We start from the raw sequence: 19,423 nt of genomic DNA, 5'->3' as shown, positions 1-19,423 counted from the left end.
GAAAATATTCAGTATTGATAAAACGAAAATTTTTAAAAAGTAGTACAGGCAGTCCCCTGTTTGCGACGGGGGTTCCGTTTTTATGCTACGTCGTAAACCGAAAATCGTCATAAACCGAAAAAACGTCGAAAATCACAAAAAATCCTAAGAAAACCTTACTTTTAATGCTTTGGGTGTATTGAAAATTATGTAAACTGCATTTCTGAGTCCAGCCCCGTGTCAGCCGGTGAAATTCCATACTAACACGAATTTCTAGGTATAAAATGCTAGATATACCAGAGAAAAAGAGCTTTCAGGAATGTGGAGTTACTACCCCAGATCAGTGTGTTCCCTAAGGAAGGCGTCGGTATAACCAAGGGTGAGTGAAAGGATCACAACCACAGAGCTACACTCGATAGATATCCCCATGTCAAAACTCCTCGAAGAGAGCGGTGAGCCGTTACAGCCCCCACGCACAGGCGTCCGCCAGGCCGGCGACACCAGCGCCACCTACATCATTCCATTTTCTAGCACGTGATCATCATCACCAGGATTTTTGTGCTTGTGTTATTTTGGGTGTTTTCCTGCTTTTTCGCCATGTCTTCTAGCAGTTTCACCATCTCTAAGTTAAGTACCATCTTATTGAGGGTTTTTAGATAAGTTTGTGCATCAGTCCATGTTCACAATTGTAAGTTGTTATGGCGCCACAGTGTCCCCTAGCCAGCCATGTCGACCGTGAGGTTACCCCTTCAGTCTTTTCTGTCGGGGTTGTCTCCTTGTCGTTATATTACTTATCTTTTCCCCCCGGATCTCTTCCTGGCGGTGTTTCCTGGGCGGGTGTTTTAGTGGAGTTTTGTTTAATTTACTGACCCCATGGCGAGTCCCCGAGTATAGGGTTCCCGTCATTCCCGGCAGGTCTCCCCCTCAGGATGAGTTCCCAGAGTTGGTCTCTTACTTGTTACTATTATTATTATTATATTTTTGCGTTGGTGCGATACATATTGTTGCCTCTTCGGGGTAGCGTCAGCTCAATGTCTGGCCGCTCCTCGGAGTTAGGCTACGCACCTCGCATGAGCACATTATTCTTGGAATATAATTTTTTATGTATATTGTGTTATTGTGATGGTTTTTATATTATATTGTGTGTGGGTTTTTCTCCCTTGCCTTTCATATTGTTAGGCTCGTATTGCTTCCTTGACCTCCCGCCCTCCTCGTAGGTTAGGCGTGGGGCGGATCATCAGGTTGAGGGAGTTTTGTTGCTGTTTCCTCCAGTGGCCGTTATTGGGGTGGCAGAGTGAGCCCCTTTGTCCTCCCCCTTCTTTTCAGAAGGGGTAGAGAGTTCATTAGGTGTGCCTCCTCTAGGCTATATTGCCTTTTTTGCCCCCTTCTCTTTCGGTCCTGGTTGGTTCTCGGCACAGAATTTCTCTCCCTGTTATTCCCTCCCCTTACTCCTTTCCGTTAGCCTAGGCCATTGCCCAAGCAGAGCGTTTACCTAGGCTTTGTCTGAGCAGGAGTCAGGCGTTGATCATGGTCGCATCCCTTCCCTCAGGAAGTAGAGGCTTGTCCTGCCAAGCTCATATTATGTTTCTTGGCGTGGCGTGTGATTGCAGTCGAGCGGGTGAATTATTTTCCCTTGTCTCCTGTTTTCACCTATCTTAGCCTACTCCTCTTCCCTACCCCACCAACCCTCCCTCCCCCACCCCCTCATCTCAAGCGCTCTTGCCTTTCGTGCGGAGTGGCGGCTAGATGGCGTTTTCTCCGAGTTGGGGACTTCCTCTTTGGTAGAGAGATTCGTTCCTCCCAGAACTTCGCCCCGGCAGCATTGTGTTTGTTTTGATATTCGTTGCCACTCTCCAAGGTCGGCGGTTTGAACATTCTTTCTTTTGTTCGTCCACTCTCCGTCAGTTGCTGGTTGGAGTTGTTAGCGCCTGCTCCAACCTGTGCTGGCCTTTCAATGGCGGTCGCCTCACTTACCTTTGTTTCTCTGGCAGGAGATTCGAGATTGGGGAGAAGAGAGAGAGAGAGGATACCTCCGATTGCCTCCGGAGTGATTTTCATTATTACCATCACTTGTATCTTATATATATACAGTATTTATATTATCTGTGAGTGAGCTTCTCCTCCGCCACTACTATTTTATGTGTTTGTTTTATTGAGTCCGGTTGCTCTACCCTGGGGTTCCGCCGTCTTTTGCTGGCAGCCCTTGTGGTGGGTCCCTGTTGTCTCAAACCTTCCGTTCCGCCGGAGTATTCCGGTGACCGGAAGATATCTTGCCTCCCACTCTGTTTAGAGATTGTGGCTGGTGGTCTGGAAATGCTCTGATGAGGTTTTTCTCTCCACGGGCATTCGATGGCAAGTAGAAAATACCTGGCCTTCCAGCTTTAAGGATTGCTTAGAGTGGTAGGTTCATGTCTTTTTACACTTACAGACTGTTAGATTTGTGAGGAGCCGGGAGTTGCACGCTTCTCTCCAGCAACCGTATGGGCATGTGGTGTGCCGGACCCACGCTGGCTGTGCAGTCCGGTTGGGCGACCTTCTCGTATTTGGCACCCGGCGGCTGTGAGGTTTGCTTCGCTCTGTGCGCTAGCATCCAGGACGAGTCGGTAAGATATAGCTTCTCATTTCTTACGTCCCTCATATCTGTGTAGTGCTTATATTGTTTTCGGGTTTATATTCCCGTTCAACCCTAATTGTCTGTTCTCTTCCAGGCGGACGAGTCCTCTAAGAAGACTTCCCTTGAGTCTCTCCGCGCCTGGGTGGCTGGGTTCGGAAGAAATGTTCCGTCGGGGAAGCCTTATGTCCTCGACGCTAAGTTGCGGGACCTGCTTTACCCCGGCGCCCGGGTGGCTGCTGCGGTTCCCGAAGAGTTGGCCAACCCCATCATTCAGCAGATCCGGGATGCGACCCAGCCACCCCAAGAGGACATCCTTTATGCGGAGGTGTCGGAGGATGTCGCCGCGTTAGACTTGGACCTGGAACCGATGAATTTGCAGGCCAGACCAAGTGGTAGTAGAGTAAGTGAGGTTCTTGGTAGGCGCCCTTCTTGATTCCCCATCTTCCTCTGTATCTTCCTTTTCAGTGACTTTGTTAAGTCTTCCACCTTGGGTGACAGGGCTCCATCTTCATCCTAAGTTGAAGCTGAAGACTTCATGGAAGCGAAGGCTTTAGGGTCTCGTCTTCAGGAAATCCTTTCCCCTGTCGAGGCTAAGGTCCCGTACCTGTAGCCTCCGAGGAGCAAACCTGGAACCTCGGGCAAGAAGCGCTTTTGGCCGCGAGTAAAGAGAGCATCAAGACCAAGCCCTCCTGCATGTGCCTTTGACCCTGGTACGTTTGCAAACTTCGCTGTTAGGAGGTTCTCGGCCCGAGGAGAGTCGAGTCGAAGCTCTCCCAAATATCTGAGAAGCTTCACAGCCATGATAATATACTGGCGGGAATGGCTCGCCCCGGCGGAGCCGAACCGCAGTATGCTATCCCTGACACGGCTGATCTCCCTCCTTTCGATGTCGGGAACCCTTGGCGTTTTGCCTTTCGTGCCATTCATGCGAAGGCCGTGACTGTTGAAGGTCTTGTACGAGGCGGTTAGAGAACTAGAGTTTTCCCTCCCGATCTCCTGCCCCCTTGCCCCAGGCCCGTTAGGCTGGAGAAGCCTGGAGTGCATTCGGACAAGGTCCTAAAGAGACAGTGATCTTCCCTAGGGACCAAGGCTCAGTCGGCTCTCTGCGCACTCTTGCGGGTGGGCAGAGGCCACAAAGCTTACACCTTTCAAGGGCAACTACACCATGTTCGCCCTAGGTGATAACTTGCCGACTCCATGCATAAACAAAGTGGCTCTGGCTACGGCTCGAGCATGTGCTTGGCAGCCTTGCCTCAATTAAAGGGACAGACTCATCCCACCATGTTCCCAGGGGTGAGGGATTCTGGAGAGACGGCCTGTCCACCTTTACTGTGGGAAAGCTGGACGCTTACTGTGCGTCTACTCAGTTCAGCGAGCAGCTTCCTAAGCTCCCGGAAGCCTTGCTGAAGGCAGAATTTGAGGCCCGGACTAGGCTAGGCCGGTCCTTGAACTCCGTCTGCCTACAGAGCGGCACCGTCTCCTGTGCAGATGAGCCCTTCTTTCAGGTTCTGGCCTAATCCCTGGTAGCAGGGTTTAGACGAACCTATTTGACTTTATAATGGCGTAAGCTAGATGCAGGAAATTCTATCTTTGCTGAGGCACCATACAGCATGAGCCTAACAAGCTCATGAAGAGCTCTATCTGGGGCCCTAACCTCTTCCCAGAGGAAGGAGTAGCCAATGCTGAGTGAGGCTACTAGAGCCAATCAAAGTCTTCACTCTCGCTGGGGTATCAAGCTTACAGCGTAGGCCCCAGAAGTCAAACCCCAGACTTAAGTCTGATAGCGGTTCAGGATACAGAGGCCTCATCATCAGGCGGTTTGATCAAGCTGTCCAGTGCAGCTTGATCGCTGACCCTCCACTCAGAAGTTCATCCCCAACAATACGTGCTGAATTCAGCCAGCTCAATCCTGCTGCACCCTCGTACGTTGCCTCACGTCGTCTCAATCCTACCTATGAGGGCATTAGGTTCTTTCTACGGCCTTAATAGGAAGTGCAAGGGGAAGAGGTGGGAGACCCCTTACAGAGGCAAGTCCAACACGCCCCAAAGAGTACAGCCTGGGCGTGGTAGAGGAAACAAACCGCTTCCTCCCACCAGAACAGTCAGGTAGTGGTATTTACTGGTTCAGAGACAGTCAAATTCTTCAGCCCTTGGGCACACAGCATTGTGTCAAAGGTCTAGGTTGGAGCTGGACCAGGACCCCCTCCTCTGGTCAGGTTTGCTGTGCACTCAGGTGTCCCTAGGACTATGTGGCGAGGAACTGCTCAACAAGCGGCAATAAAGAAAGTAAGGAACCTCAAATTTCAAGGCAGGTTGTTCACTGTTCCGAAGAAAGACTCCGGTCAGCAAAGAGTGATTCTGGATCTGTCGCGTCTAAATCATTACATAAAATGCGACAAATTTATATGCGGTAGCGCGAGTCACCGGACTCTGCACTTCCGGCGTGGGCCGTCTGTATGATCTTTCAGGCCAACACTATCCGCGTCGGTTGCGCGAACCTCTCCGTTCCTGGGTTTCAGACTGGAAGCTCATTTCTCATGGAGTCATGCCTTTCGGTCTAAATATTGCACCAAGGATATTTACAAAGCTGGCTGGACACGGTAGATTCAGCAACTCGGTCCCGAGGATATCCTAACTTAGCGTACCTGAAGCGATTGGATAATTTTGGGCACCAACAGTTCTGCAGAATACCGGAAAATGCAGTTACGGTCATCAACTTCCTGGGATGATTGGGTTTTCAACTGAGCAGAGAGAAGTCCATACAACTCCACGTCCGGTTTCAGTGGCTGGGTCTTTCGATGGGATCTGTCCTGGTACGCATTCATCCCTCCGCTCCCAAGCGGGAGGAGATAGCCTCCCCTTACCAGGAAATTCCTGAAGACAAGCAACGTCGCCGGGTGCAAAAGAAAGAATCCTCGGTTCCATGGTACTCAGTGATGGACCTGCTCAAAGCAGGTCAAGGACATAAACAGGGTGTGGCTGGTCGAGCCAATGTCAGGCTCAAAGGGCCAAATTCCTCCATCCCAGTTTTTAAAAAAGGCTGAGACTACGGCCTTGGTCTGGTCATGAGCTGTCAGGAGCAGTCCGCTGTTGGTTCCCTCCTCGGCGCTGTTGGATTCACCGCAGACGCCTCATTAAAGCGGCGGGAGGTATTAGCCAAAACAAAAGTACAAAGGCGTGGTCTACAATGTTTCCGCGGTTCCATATAAACACCTTGGAAACTATGCGTGATGTTTTCTAACCTTGAAAATCGCCCCCCCAGCGATTCATATCAGACTGGTGTTGGACAAGCGCCGTGTGATTCATTGCATCAACAGGCGGCTCAAATCAGTCCGTAAACCAGGTTATGGTAGCTATTTTCTCCCTGGCGAACAAGCACAGCGCCAGCATCCATGTCAGCCACCCACCTAGCGAGTGCGAGGCAGTGGTGGCCAGTTCCTGTCAGGACCACTCCGTTGGAGGCGGGTGGTCTCTGGTGAAGTCTTTCAATTGGATTTGCTGCGGGTTCGGGTCTCCAGAAGTGGATCTGTTGGCGGCGGAGAGCAACTTCCAAGCTTCCCTGTTATGTGGCCCCAGACCTGGATCCTCAGGCGTATGCCCGCGGATCTGCAATGACCATGAACTGGAACAATTGGGAGAAAGATTTCTGTTTCCCCCAATAAACTTGCTGTTGATACTGCAAACTCAGGAATTCAAGGGTCAACTAGCCCTGGTAGCTATAGTGGCCGAAGAGCAATTGGATTCCCTCTTCTTCAGGAACTCGGGTTGAGGAGTCTTCGGATTCCCAATCCCAAACTGACCCAAACAGTACAAACCAAGACTGTGTCAACTTCCTCAAAAAATTAGGTGCCCACCTGATTTATGGACTTTATAAAGTTCGCAGCTCAAAGAGGAGCAAACGTGACCCAATTAACGCTCTGTTTTTAGAAGTCAGACAAAGAGAGATTCTACTCAGACAATATGACTCAGCAGTCAAGAAATTGGCCTCTTTTTTGAAGACATTTTGACCAAACCACTGTTTCACCAACCTGGCAGTTGCAGCTTCTTTAGGTCATTGTTTGAAAAGGCCTTGCCCGGCCACTATTACCACAACTAGTTGTAGCCCTGAGAAGTATTCTTATATGGTTTTAAAATTGACCTTACAGATTCTTACTTTTCATCTCTATTCCTAGAGCAATAAACCGTCTGAGACCAAATATCGCCCACATTCTATTCGTGGTTCCTCAATGATGTGTAAGTTAGCATCTGAGATTGACAACTCTCGTACGCACTTATTTGGATCTGTTAAGGAAAACTTTATTTCTGATTAGCTTGTGGCTTCAGGTTAGGTATTTCAGAGCTGTCGGCTCTCTAAGTGATGATTTTGTTAGTTTCCTCCGTCCAGACCTCTCTTTCTCACGGCCCTGGGTACAGCTAAAAATGAGGACCCTCTCAAGACAGGTGGTCTCCTTGGAAAGTGGTGCCCCTTCCACAGGACCAGTCCTTATGCCCGATCTATGCCTTAAAGTCTTACCTTTTAAGAACTCCACAAATGAAGTCGGGTCCTCTTTTATCAGAGGAAGAATGATATTTTCATAATAGTAGAGATTGCCGAACATACTTACCTGGTAGTTATATATAGCTTAAGTCCTGGCGTCACGGCAGAATTTCAAGCTGCAATCTGCCGATCAGGTAATCAGGTAGACACCATAATAGCCCTCTACCCAGGTACCTGGAACCATTCCAACTATTCCTCCAGATCTTCCGTACCCTAGTCTCTAGAGGGGAGGAGGGTGGGAATTTAATTATATATTACTACCAGGTAAGTATGTTCAAGAAATTTATTTTATTATAAATATCATTTTTAAACATCAACACCTGGTAGTTATATATAACTGATTGACACCTTTGGTGGAGGGTCAGAGACAGCCAACATCGTTGGAATTTGTAAGGGTTAATAAGCCAACAGATCTTACCTGGATTAAGGAAGCTGACTGTCAACTCCCCTCATTGTCTGCTTTCCTTAAGAAGGTCTAGCCAGTCACAGGGCTGAACTCTAGGAGCTGCCAACGTTGTACCAACCTCTATGTGACAGACAACCTATAATACCCTTGTTCCGGGTGCAGGAACAAAATGATCATCTGACTAAAATCAATGATTGTGGAAGACTGTGTTCAATCTTCACATACAACCGTATCAGTTCAACCATTCCAAGGCAAAGAACAAAGGGTATTGTTTTATGGGATTGGATTAAGGAAATGACTTCAATGAACTCCCCCTCATTATGTGCCATTCCTTAAAGAATCAGCGATCCACCAGGGGCTGAAAACTCTGGGGCTGTCAACGATTGTATAACCTCTGTGTGACTGGGCCTCCTCTCAATACCCTTGTTCACGGAGAATTAAGCCTACCAAGACTTTCATCCCAATGATTACGGAAGACTATGTCAGTCTTCCACAAACAACCATAAAATTCTCAATTCAAGGTAAGAAAAAGGGTATTGGTTTATGGGATTGTAGAGATTATTCCCTTCTCCCATTACTGAATTAGATCTACTCATGGATGGCCTGCTTAGCCTTCATATAATGTTGGGCTTGTTTTAGATAATGAGAGGCAAATACTAACTTGCTTCTCCAGAAGGTCGTGTCCAAGATACTCTGCAGGGACCTGTTCTGTTTAAGAGCTACAGAGGTTGCTATTGCCCTGACCTCGTGCGTCTTTACTTTCAGAATCTTGTGGTCTATCTCTCTACATTCCATATGTGCTTCTTTTATCAACTGTCTGATAAAATAAAAAGCAGACGATGTCGACATCTGTACAGGCGTTTTATTTAGGCACAAAGCCTTTAATTCTTCGCTGAGTCCTTTGTCCTATCCAGGTAGAAGCCTTGACCCTTACGGTAATAGGACTCTCTCTCTCTCCTCCCGTTATGTCCGTTAGATTCGGAATCTCGAGCATTAAGGACCAGGGTTGTGATGAGTATTACTTTTTGCAAGGAAGCCTAGTTGCGGTGACAGATTGCCTTGCCTTGTCTAAATCTATATTCTTGCTGAGAGCATGTATGTCTACTAACTCTTTTAAGCTAGCCCAAACTGACCAAGAAAGAGTTTTCCTTGGTGGTCATGCTAGATGTCTCTATAAGGGATCGAACCTACTCCTCTGAGGAACTGAGACTACGTCTAAATTCCATGTTGGTGAGTTCTCTATATACAAATTTAGGTTACAGAGATTTGTTGGAAGAGGACACATAGTTGTCTTTGCACCATCCTCTAAATACCTCATGAACCAATCTCTTGTGATCAGTAAGGGGCCACAAGGGTCATTTCAGTCCTCGTGTATACAAATTTTTTGAGTACCCTGTATTATACGAAAGGGAAAAAACATACACGTCCAAATTGGACCAGTCCATCAGGAACCCGTCTATGTATGCCGTCTCGGAATCTGACAAGGGAGAGCAGTAAGTTTCCAGTCTCTTCGTTCGCGCTGTGGCGAAGAGATCCATTCACTGACGTCCCCAAAGTCCCCACATGCTTCTGAAGATGTCTGAAGTAGCGTCCATTCTGTTGAGAAGGACTTGATTTCCTGCTCAGAATATCGCCCTCATATTTTTTCTCCCCTTGGATAAAATTAGGTTACTAGTTTGACATTCTTCTCCTTTGCCAGAGAAGAAGTTCTCTTGCTGTCTCGTATATAGAGACCTGAGTGAAGTGCCCCTTGTTTTTGCTGATGTAGAGAGACAGCGCTGTCGGTGTTGTCAAACGTTGACCTGCACCTCTACATTCTCCACTATGTGTTTGAACTCCTGAGAGCTAGAAGGATCGCAGTTACTTCTTCCTTTCCTGATGTTGCTCCCCCATCCTGGTAGCGTCGGAGAACAACTCTAGGTCACAGGTTCCTCTGATGTAGAGAAAAAGTCCTCCTGGAGCTTGACGGGGTCATTCCACCACTCTAAACTCGGCCTTATTGGTTCCGAAATGGGGAAGCACTTGGTCTCCAGTTCAATTTCCTTGTCAGTTCCTGATTCAGAAGAAAACTGTAACGGGCATAGAATCAATCTTCCAGAGGAAAAAAAAAAAACTGTTCTAGCAGAAAGGGTCCTCAGCAGACTCTAAATCATTCCCTCGCCGAGCATGTCTGTCTCTTTAGAAGATCCTAAAACTTTCTTAAGGCTTGTCCTGTTCTTGCAACAGAAGGAAAAAGCCCGAAAATCCTGACTCTGAATCTTTATCCTAAAGGTACAAGAACCTCTTGGGATGAGATCAGTTGGGGGCCTCTCTGTTTATCAGAAGACCTAATTCTTCGTATACATGAATCATGGTGTGAAGATCCTCAAGGCAGCGTGTGTGGGAAGGAGCTCTGAGGAGCCAGTCGCCAAGTACAAGGAGATTCCGATGTCTCTCGTGTGAAGAAAAAATCTGCTACATTGGTAATCATCCTTGTGAAAATCTGTGCTAGACGCTTGTTGCCAGTGCATCTTGCGTCCTGAGCTACCTCCACGTCTTGGCTTCCAATATCTTGAAGCCTGATGTCCTGACGTCCAATGCCTTGACGATTGACGTCTTGATTCATTGGCAGCTTACCGTCATGGTGTTTCCTTCTAGATGCGCCCAGAGCATCCAGCGTCTAGAGTTTCATTTATTACTACGTTCAGCGTCTTAAACTTCTGAATCTAGAAACTAGTTGGACGTCTATTATCCTTCTTCTCTTTGCCTGGTTGTCATGCTTGCACCAGAAACCAATGTCTGCTGCATATTTTGTGAAGTAAAGAAGCTATATCTGCCGGGAGCTTTCTGCTGTTGAGGACAGGCTGGGGGAAGCATCAACTACAGGGTATTTCCTCCTCCCAAACGTCAATAATGGATCGTGGAGAGGGTTCAGCAGACGAGTACCAATCCGAAGGAGGAAAAGGAGAATGTACGGAAGGCAGCACAGCGTCCACCACGCTCTTGCAGCCTGGTATCCTGACTGAACAGAACTGTCTATGTTTGCTCTTAATAGGAGAGCTACCCTTGGGGCTGGAAGGGAAGAGCTCCGGGTTGCTCCCGTGGCTACAACCTGGAGTCTATGAAGTCTTATCATGGCGATCCCTCAATATTGGATAACGCTCTTGAGGTCTCGAGCAGATGTCAGCCATGTCTGCTTATACGAGCAGAGACCGAAACTGGAAGAACTTTCCCGAGGGCGAACTTCAGAAAATTCTTGGAGTTCGGGTGCATGGGAATGTGAAAATACGCATCCTGGAGGTCCAGTGAGGCCATCCCAGTCATGCTGTCTGACTGCAGCTAGAACCCGATTTAGTCGTTTCCATGGCGACCTTTGTTTTGCAATCCACGTCTAGCACGGTCTCTAACCCCCAAGCATTTTGGGATCCAGGAATAACGAATCTTAGAATCCTGGGGAATTCGGATCTTGAACTCTCTAATCTGGTCTCCTTTTTGCAACATCATAGACACTTGTTGCTGTAGAGCCTTTACCTTGGTTCTGTCGTTTTTTGACAGAAAAAGGACTATTCGTCTTGTTGTACTAGAGGAGCCTCCTCAGGAAAAACAATCTTATGCCCTGTAAGACCTTTGTTGTAGCTGAACGGATGAGCTTCAGACTGTCATTCATTGGGCCGGAGTTCAATTCCAGCGATTAGGCTGAAGAGTTAGAGGATTATTTCTAGTTAAAACTAAGGTATTTTATATCATTACCACTCTTAGAGTAACTGAATGGACAATAGGTTCACTCTCCTTCTCTCCCCACACTTGCTAGAAGCTGGATGTTGGCTCGCTGTCTGCAAAGAGAAAGAATCCGTCCTCCTTTTTCCCTGTGTAGAGAGCTCTTCTCGTTGTCGTTCATCTACCGTCTAGAACCTCTATCGGAGGCGACCACGAAGAGCTGAGACACCCTAGGCTGGAGCCTCAGCTTTACTCTTTTAGCAATGAAAGAAATGCGTTTGGTAGGACTTTCTAGCTATTTTTAGATATTAGATCTTACGTGGTTTTTCCAGGGCCAAGGATGAAAAGACCTTTTACTTAAATCTTGAGAGAAGAGGTGAGAGGAAAAAAGGGGCATAAATCGATTTGTTTTGACTGGGCGTGACCCCATTAGCGGAAAGATCAAAGATGAGCATTTCTTCAGGTTCCGCTGAAAGCGTAGCTGATTAGTTGGTACCACCTCGAGTCCTTTATCCATACACATCAGATATATGAGTTCTTCGATTGTCAATGCGTGTTGAATAATTCATCTTTCTTCCTCAAAGCTCCCGAGGTCCAGTCCAGAAAATTACAGACCTCAAAGGTCCTAGAATTCCTTTAAGGGGAGGAGGAGTCTAACTCCTGATGTTGACCAACAAAACTTCGTTTTCCGCTGGCCACTTTCGACTAGCAGAGTCGGCAAGATTGAGAAGTCTCCCTGGGAAGAGGCAGGTATTCGAGGCCGAGCGTTCTCCAGTTTGATACCAAGCGCTAAATCTTGAAGCCAGTTTGCTGGAGGAAAAGCAAGGCTGTATCCAGTTCGAAAGGCTTTAACGGCGGGAAAAAACCACCTTCGTAAATACGCTCTTACACGCCTTCCCAAAAGTAAATTCTGAAGCGTGGATTCTCTGAAAAAACTTCCGAAAATAACTACATAAGTCTTTTAAAGTCTGATAGAAGAAGCTGATGGCCTTTATATGTCTTAAGTCGGAAAACTCTACAATAGGATTCACAGGAGAATGCGGGATATATCATTCTCCTTTTCCGATTGTCCGAAAACCGAAATAGCGACGCCTTTCAAAATATTATCATAACGTTCTGCGTCCAGGAGTCCAGTTTCTTGGCGCTTGGCGTCCATTTCTTAAAGCTTAACATCTTGGCGGCGTCAGCTTCCGGCGTCGGCGTCCTGGCGTCCAACCTCTCGGTAACGATGGCCTGGTGTCCCAGTTTTCGCAAGCGCCTGTCACCTGGCGTCTAGCTTTTCGGCGCTCGGCCTTCCTGGCGTCCAGCACCGACCTGGCTACCTCCTGGCGTCCAGACTTATAGCGTTAAGCTGATTACGCCCAAACCTGAGGTTACTTGAGAACGGCGCCAGTGCGATATCGATCCAAAGCTTCCTCAGGTTGGCGTTGTTGCTGCATCTGAGCTGTGAGCTTTTTTGTTGTATTCCGTTTTTGGACCTTGTGCCAGTGCATCCATGCCCAGAGTTACCTCTGCGAGATGGGGGACTGCGTCATCCGGCGGCGAAGAGAACAACATTACCTCGCAGTTTCCTATGGCGGGTGGCGTCCTGAGGAAACGTCAACGAGTCAGCTCGAAACCATTTGCACCGGTAGCTAAAGCCTCGCCTCCACTTTCCGTCTGTCGACTTTCCTTCTCACAGGGTTGGTGAGCTTGGAAGAGGTCTAGGACTAGGAGCACGAAGCAGGACCAGCGGTCACCTACTACTTGCACTAACAACATGTTCGATCACATATTATCCTGTCTTCTGAGGAGAGGATTTACCTGTTGGGCCAGGGGCCTGAGATGGCGACCAACATAGCTTTAAGTGTTGGGTCCTTACCTGTTTCAGTAGGGGTTCAGAGACTGCAAATGCGGAGAAGGATCAATATGATATTTTCATAATAAAATAAATTTTTGAACATACTTACCTGGTAGTTACATATATGGCTTAAGTCCACAGCCTTGTGACAGAATTCAAAACTACGGCAATGTGATAAGGTAGTCAGGTGTACCACTAGTGCGCCCTCTGCAGGTACCTTGAACCATTCCAACTGTTCCTCCAGATCTTCCATGCCCTAGTCTCTAGAGGGGAGGAGGGTGGGAATGTAATCATATATAACTACCAGGTAAGTATGTTCAAAAATTTATTTTATTATGAAAATATCATTTTTAAACATCTGACTTACCTGGTAGTTATATATATAGCTGATTGACACCTTTGGTGGAGGGTCAGAGACAGCCAACATCTTTGGAATTTTTGTAGAATTTAATGACCAACTTAAGGTTCTTACCTGGTTTAAGAGCTGACTTCAATGAATCCCCCTCGTATGTCTGCTCTGGGGTCAGCGATCCCACTCAGGGCTGAAGACCTCTAGGAGCTACCAACCGGTATACCAACCTCTATGTGACAGACAGCCTATAATACCCTTGTTCGAGCGCTGCCAAGAACAAGTGACCCTGACTAAAATCAATGATTGCGGAAGATTGCGTCCAATCTCCACAAACAACCATAAGATTACAACTATTCCAAGGCAAGAATCAAGGGCATCGAATTATGGGATTGCAGGGGTAGTCCCCTCTCCCACTACTGAGTTAGCTGCTATAAACGGTCCCAGTGTATGCTTGATGCGTCATAAAGCGTTTGTACTTGCTTCAAGTAGTGTGAGGCAAACACTGACTTGCTTCTCCAGAAGGTAGAGTCCATGATACTTTGTAGGGACCTATTCTGTCTAAAGGCTACAGAGGTTGCAACTGCTCTGACCTCATGGGTTTTAACCTTTAGAAGCAAGGTCCGCTGTTACACAATTCTGAATGCGCTTCCCTTATCAACTTGTCTAATGAAAAGGATAAGCATTCTTTGACATTGGTAGAAGGGCTTCTTAACTGAACACCAAAGCGCCTCTGACCTGCCTCAACCAGTGCCGTCCTTTGCAGGTACGCTCTCAGAGCTCTTACCGGACAGAGGACTCTCTCTAACTCCTCACCTGCGATCTCTGCCAGATTCATAATCTCGAAGGACTTGGGCCATGGTTGTGAAGGCCGTTCATTCTTAGCTAAAAACCCCAATTGTAGAGAGCAGATAACTGCGTTCTAACCGACAGTTTATTGAAGACATGTACTTCACTGACTCTTTTAGCTGTCGCCAAGCAAACCAAAAATAGAGTCTTCATTGTGAGATCTTTAAATGAAATCTCTTGCAAAGGTTCGAACCTATCGGACATGAGGAACTTTAGGACCACGTCTAGGTTCCACGCTGGTGAGATCTGACTTTTCTCTTTGGTAGTCTCGAATGATCTGATAAGGTCTTGGAGATCCTTATTGGCCTTGAACAGTCCAAGTGTCTGTGTCTGAAGACCACTGCCAACATGCTCCTGTATCCCTTAATAGTAGAGACTGAGATTACGTCTCCTCTTAAGGTAAAAGAAAAAATCCGCTATCTGGGTCACAGAACACTGAGCGAGACACGAGGGTTGTTTTTACACCAACCTCTAAAAATATCCCACTTGGATTGGTATACCCTGATGGTAGATGACCTCCTAGCTCTTGCGATCGCTCTAGCTGCCTCCTTCGAAAATCCTCTAGCTCTTGCGAGTTTTTCGATAGTCTGAAGGCAGTTAACAGATATGGAGGTTTTGGTGATACCTTTCCAAGTGGGGTTGTTTAATTAGATCTGGCCTTAGGGGCAGACTTCTCGCGTGTCCACCATCCATTCCCGCACCTCTGTGAACCATTCTCTTGTTGGCCAAAGGGACCACTAGAGAGTCATCCTATTGTCGTGGTGGACGGGACCACAGAACTGAATGACTCTGTTTATGATCTTGAAGGGAAAGGCGTGGCGATCAGGTTGAACCAATTTAAAAGGCATCTATGTGCATTGCCTCGGGTCTGGCACAGAGAGAGCAGTACGTCTCCATCCTCTTCGTTTGAGCCGTGGCGAAGAGGTCTATGCATGGACGTCCCCAAATCCGCCACAATTCTCTGCAGACATCTTGGTGAAGAGTCCATTCTGTTGCCAGGACTTGACCTTTCCTGCTCAGACTGTCTGCTCTCACATTTCTTTCCCCTGAATGAAGCGTGTCAACAATGTCACATTTTTCTCCTTGGCCCAGATAAGGAGTTGCCTCGACGTTGCATACAGTGACCCGGAGTGGGTTCCTCCTTGTTTGTTGATGTAGGCCAACGCCGTCGTGTTGTCGGAGTTGACCTGTACGACCTTGTCTTGGACTGAGTGTTGTAACTCTTTGAGGGCTAAAAATATTGCAGTCAGCTCCTTTTGATTTATGTGGAGCTTCTCTTGCTCTCTGGTCGAATCCTGATACTTCCAACTTTCAATGTTGCTCCCACCCGAGTCCGGCCAGCGTCGAAGAACAACACTAGGTCTGGTTTCTTCCTGTTTTAATGACCTCCTGGTGACTGGAGTATAGTTTCCCACCACTGAAGGCACTGTTTCATCGCCTCTGAAATGGGGATACACTCTTTCTCTAGCCCGTCTTCTCTGCTCCAATACCGATTGAGGTGGAATTGGAGTGGCGAAAGGACCCAGTCTTCTAAGAGCAGACTGTTCCTAGCGAGGAAAGGGTCCCTAGCGAGCTCATCCATTCTCGCCGAGCACATCCGTTTCCCCAGAAAGTCCTTTAATTTTACTAAGGTCCTGTTCCATCCTTGATGGTGTGGAAAAACCGAAAATCGAGACTGAATCCTCATCCCTAGATACAGGATCTCTTGAGATGGGGTCAGATGTGACTTCTGCCTGTTTACCAGAAGTCCTAGTTCCTCTGATAAACAGACTGTCGTTTGAAGATCCTCCAGACAGCGATTGAAGGAAGGAGCTCTGAGAAGCCAGTCGTCCAGATACAGAGAGGCCCTGATGCCTCTCGTGTACGCTGATGTCCTTCAAATTCAACATCAGTCTGGTACAGATATTTGGGCGCGTGTTTAGGCGAAGCAAAGGCCGAAACTGGAATACCTGTTCCTGAAGGCGAATCTCGGGTATTTCTTGAAGCCGGTGGATAGATGGCGGAGATATATGCGTCCTGAAGGTCCCGAGGAAACCATCGTCGTGTTGTCGACTGCCGCTAACACCAGTTTTGTTGTTTCCGCTTAGAAAGCCGTCTTTTGTACAAAGCGTTGAGAGCACTCACATCCAGTACTGGTCTCCAACCCCCGAGCTCTTGGGAACAGGAAAAGCGATTTGTAGAATCCTGGCGAATCAGATTTTGTATTTTCTCTGTGCGTTTTTCTGCAATATGCAAAACTTTTTTGCTGTCCGAATCGCCTGTGCCTTGGACTTCGTCTCATGTCTGGAGACAGATCCTGACCCGGTTTGTCTGCCATGAGGGCTTTCTTAGGAAGGGATTTTGTATCCATCCTTGGTAGTTGAATGGACCAGGATCGCTCCTCTTTCCCATACTTGTGAAGTTTAACAGCCTGGCACCTACCGCTGCCTGAGGGGGAGCGTCAAGTCCTGTTTCTTCCCTGTCTAGAGGCACTCCCTTGCTGCAGATCTTCTACCCGCCCTCGAGGAACCTTGCCTCTGCCTGAGGGCCGGAGCCACCGAGGGCTGAAGTCCTGAAGCACAGAAGCCTCAGCCTTACTCTTTTTAGTCATGAAAGTCGTTGGTAAGACTTTCTTTGCTGTCTTGCGATATAAGATCTTGTGTGGTTTTCTGAGCTAAGGAGGTAGAAATCTCTTTAACCAAGTCTTGAGGAAGGGTGAGAGGAAAAAGAGGCGTAAATTAATTCGCTTTTTGACTGGATGTGACCCCATTAGCTAGTAAAGGCAAAGATGGGTCCTTTTCCTTCAGATTCCTGCTGAGAAAAGCGCGCTAATTAGCCAGCACCGTCTCTGAGATTCCTTTATCATACGACATAAGATGTACAAGTTACTTCTTTGTCGATTAAGTGCCTCGAATAATCCCATCTTTCTTCCCCTACTTGTCCCAGGGTCCAGTCAGAAAGTTAAAAGACCTCGAAGGCCCTAAAATTCCTTTGAGGAGGTGGTCCAACTCTGATGTTGACAACAAAACTTACGTTCTCCCCATGGCCACTCGGCAGATGAATCAACAAGATTCGAGAAGTCTCCTCAGGAAAAGTAGGTATTCCAAGGCGACGATTCTCCGTTTGATACCAAACGCTCGATCTTGAAGCTAGTTTGGCTGGAGGAAAAGCAAAGGCTGTCTTTCCTTGTTCTTTCTTTGAAAGCATCCATTCATTCATCATTTTGAGAGCTCTCTTGGGCAATGGGACAAAACCATCTTCATAAAGCTGACTCCTTAGCGCCTTCCAAGAGTAAATTCTGAAGGTGGGGAGCGAGGAGCCCCGTCGGAATAAAGTTTTCAGGAAAACCTCCGCCAAAAAGTTTCATAAGTTTTGAAGTCTGATGAAAGTTGAAGGCCTTTACTATCTTCTTCTTCCGAAACTTGTTCGATCAGATCCACAGGAGACTGAGGGATATCATCAATCTCTTCTTCTGATTGACCAAAAACCAAAGAAGCGACTTCTTTCAAAGTATCACCTTGGCCTTTCGGCGTCTGGTGTCAGTGCGTGACGTCCTGGTGTCTTACGTGACGCCTGGCGTCCTGGCGCGTCAGATTCTTGGCGATCTGGCGTCCTGGCGACCAAGATCTTGGCGCCTGGCGTCCTGGCGTCCATCCTCTTGAGCTACTGCGGTGATCCTGGCGTCCGAGCTTCCCGGTAATCTTGTTCCGTCCAGCCTTAAGATTAAACGCCCGAGAACTGGCGCCTGTGCGACATCTGTCAAAAAAGCTTCCTCAGGCTGGCGTATTGGAAATGATTGAGGTTTCATGAATAGGCGAAACATTTTTCACGTTAAGCTGTCCGCGCACCTGAAGTCACTTGCGAGCTGGCGCCTGTGCGACATCGGTCAAAAGTTTCCTCAGGGCGACGTACAGCCATCGGTGGACAAACGTCTGCATCCGTCTTATCTGCAGGCTGAAAGACTTGCATCAGGGAAGAGAGTTTCCGTTGCATGTCCTGAATTAGACTGATCTGCGGAGCTACCTGTTGCTGAGGATGAGCATGGGGAGCATAATATCAACTAATTCATTTTCATCGATCTGACGTTGGAAATGAAGTTTCAGTAACAGCCTCCGGTCTTATTTAGGCGTCATCAGCGGAAGCAGGCAGCGGCGCCGATGCGACAACATACGTCTGCTTTTCACTGGAGAGCAATTGTCGAACAAGAGCGCTCTGGGCTGCTCCAGTGACTACATCCCGGGTAGGAGAAGTGTCAAATCCCGACGCCGCTCCACGAAGAAGTTTCAGCACGAGGGGTCTCGATAAGGTCATTATGGCCTTGGTCCTTCTAGTAACAGCGATCCTCTTGAGATGGCTCACTTTAACCTCGCCTTTCTAGGATGGCGTCAGGGCGTCAACAGGTGCGCTCGAGGGCGACTACTCTCGGTAGCTAAAGCCTCTCGCCTCCATGCGTCTGTCGACATTCCTTCTCACAGGGGTTAGTGAGCTTGGAAGGAGTCTAGGACTAGAGGCTGCGACAGGACAGAGCAGCTGCACCACTCCACAACACTTGCACTCTTATTTTTCTCATTAGCACTTGAATGTTTCAGATCTCTGACATTCGACCATAAATCCTCTCCTGTCTCTTCAGAGGATTCTACCTTTTGTCCAAGGAGTTTGAATGGCGTCATCATGTCCTTGAAGGTTGGTTCATATCAGTATCAGTGGGGGTTCTGGAGGCTACCACTGCCGGGGAATGAATAAATAGGATTGATATGAGGAGAATCTTCAATTCCCTGACTATCTCTAGAAGAGCGAGATTTACTACTCCCGGCTCTTCTGATCCTATCCCTTTCAAGCTTAAAACATATCGGTAGTAATCCTCACTCTCTTTCTGATAAGCCAAAACATTCATCACATCTATCCTTTATGCATAATTTTCCCTCTGCATTTTACACAAATAGAGTGGGATCCAGCGGCTTTAACTTAAGCCAGTTTACCCCTCACACACATTCTCCTGCGAAGCAGAGTCAGACATCTTGGAAAGTGAAAAATCGTAAAGAAAAATCCATGAGCAAAAGGTCAAAATCCAACAATATCTAACCGTCAATCCAAATCAAATCAAAAAAAAAGCGGCAGCCAAAGCCAAAGTGTACTTCACCAAGAAACTCTGTGGCTGAAAATCACGGGCCAAG

General features: G+C 47.6%; 1 protein-coding gene across 1 annotated transcript in view; it reads right to left on the bottom strand.

Annotated features, from left to right (window-relative positions):
* Nucleotides 1–19,423, bottom strand: part of LOC136827189 (pyruvate dehydrogenase E1 component subunit beta, mitochondrial-like) — a 35,517-nt gene that overhangs the window by 1,766 nt on the left and 14,328 nt on the right. The window lies entirely within an intron of this gene.

The sequence above is a fragment of the Macrobrachium rosenbergii genome, chromosome 41, assembly GCF_040412425.1.
Source record: "Macrobrachium rosenbergii isolate ZJJX-2024 chromosome 41, ASM4041242v1, whole genome shotgun sequence".
NCBI lineage: Eukaryota > Metazoa > Arthropoda > Malacostraca > Decapoda > Palaemonidae > Macrobrachium > Macrobrachium rosenbergii.
This window is presented reverse-complemented; position numbering and strand designations above follow the sequence as displayed.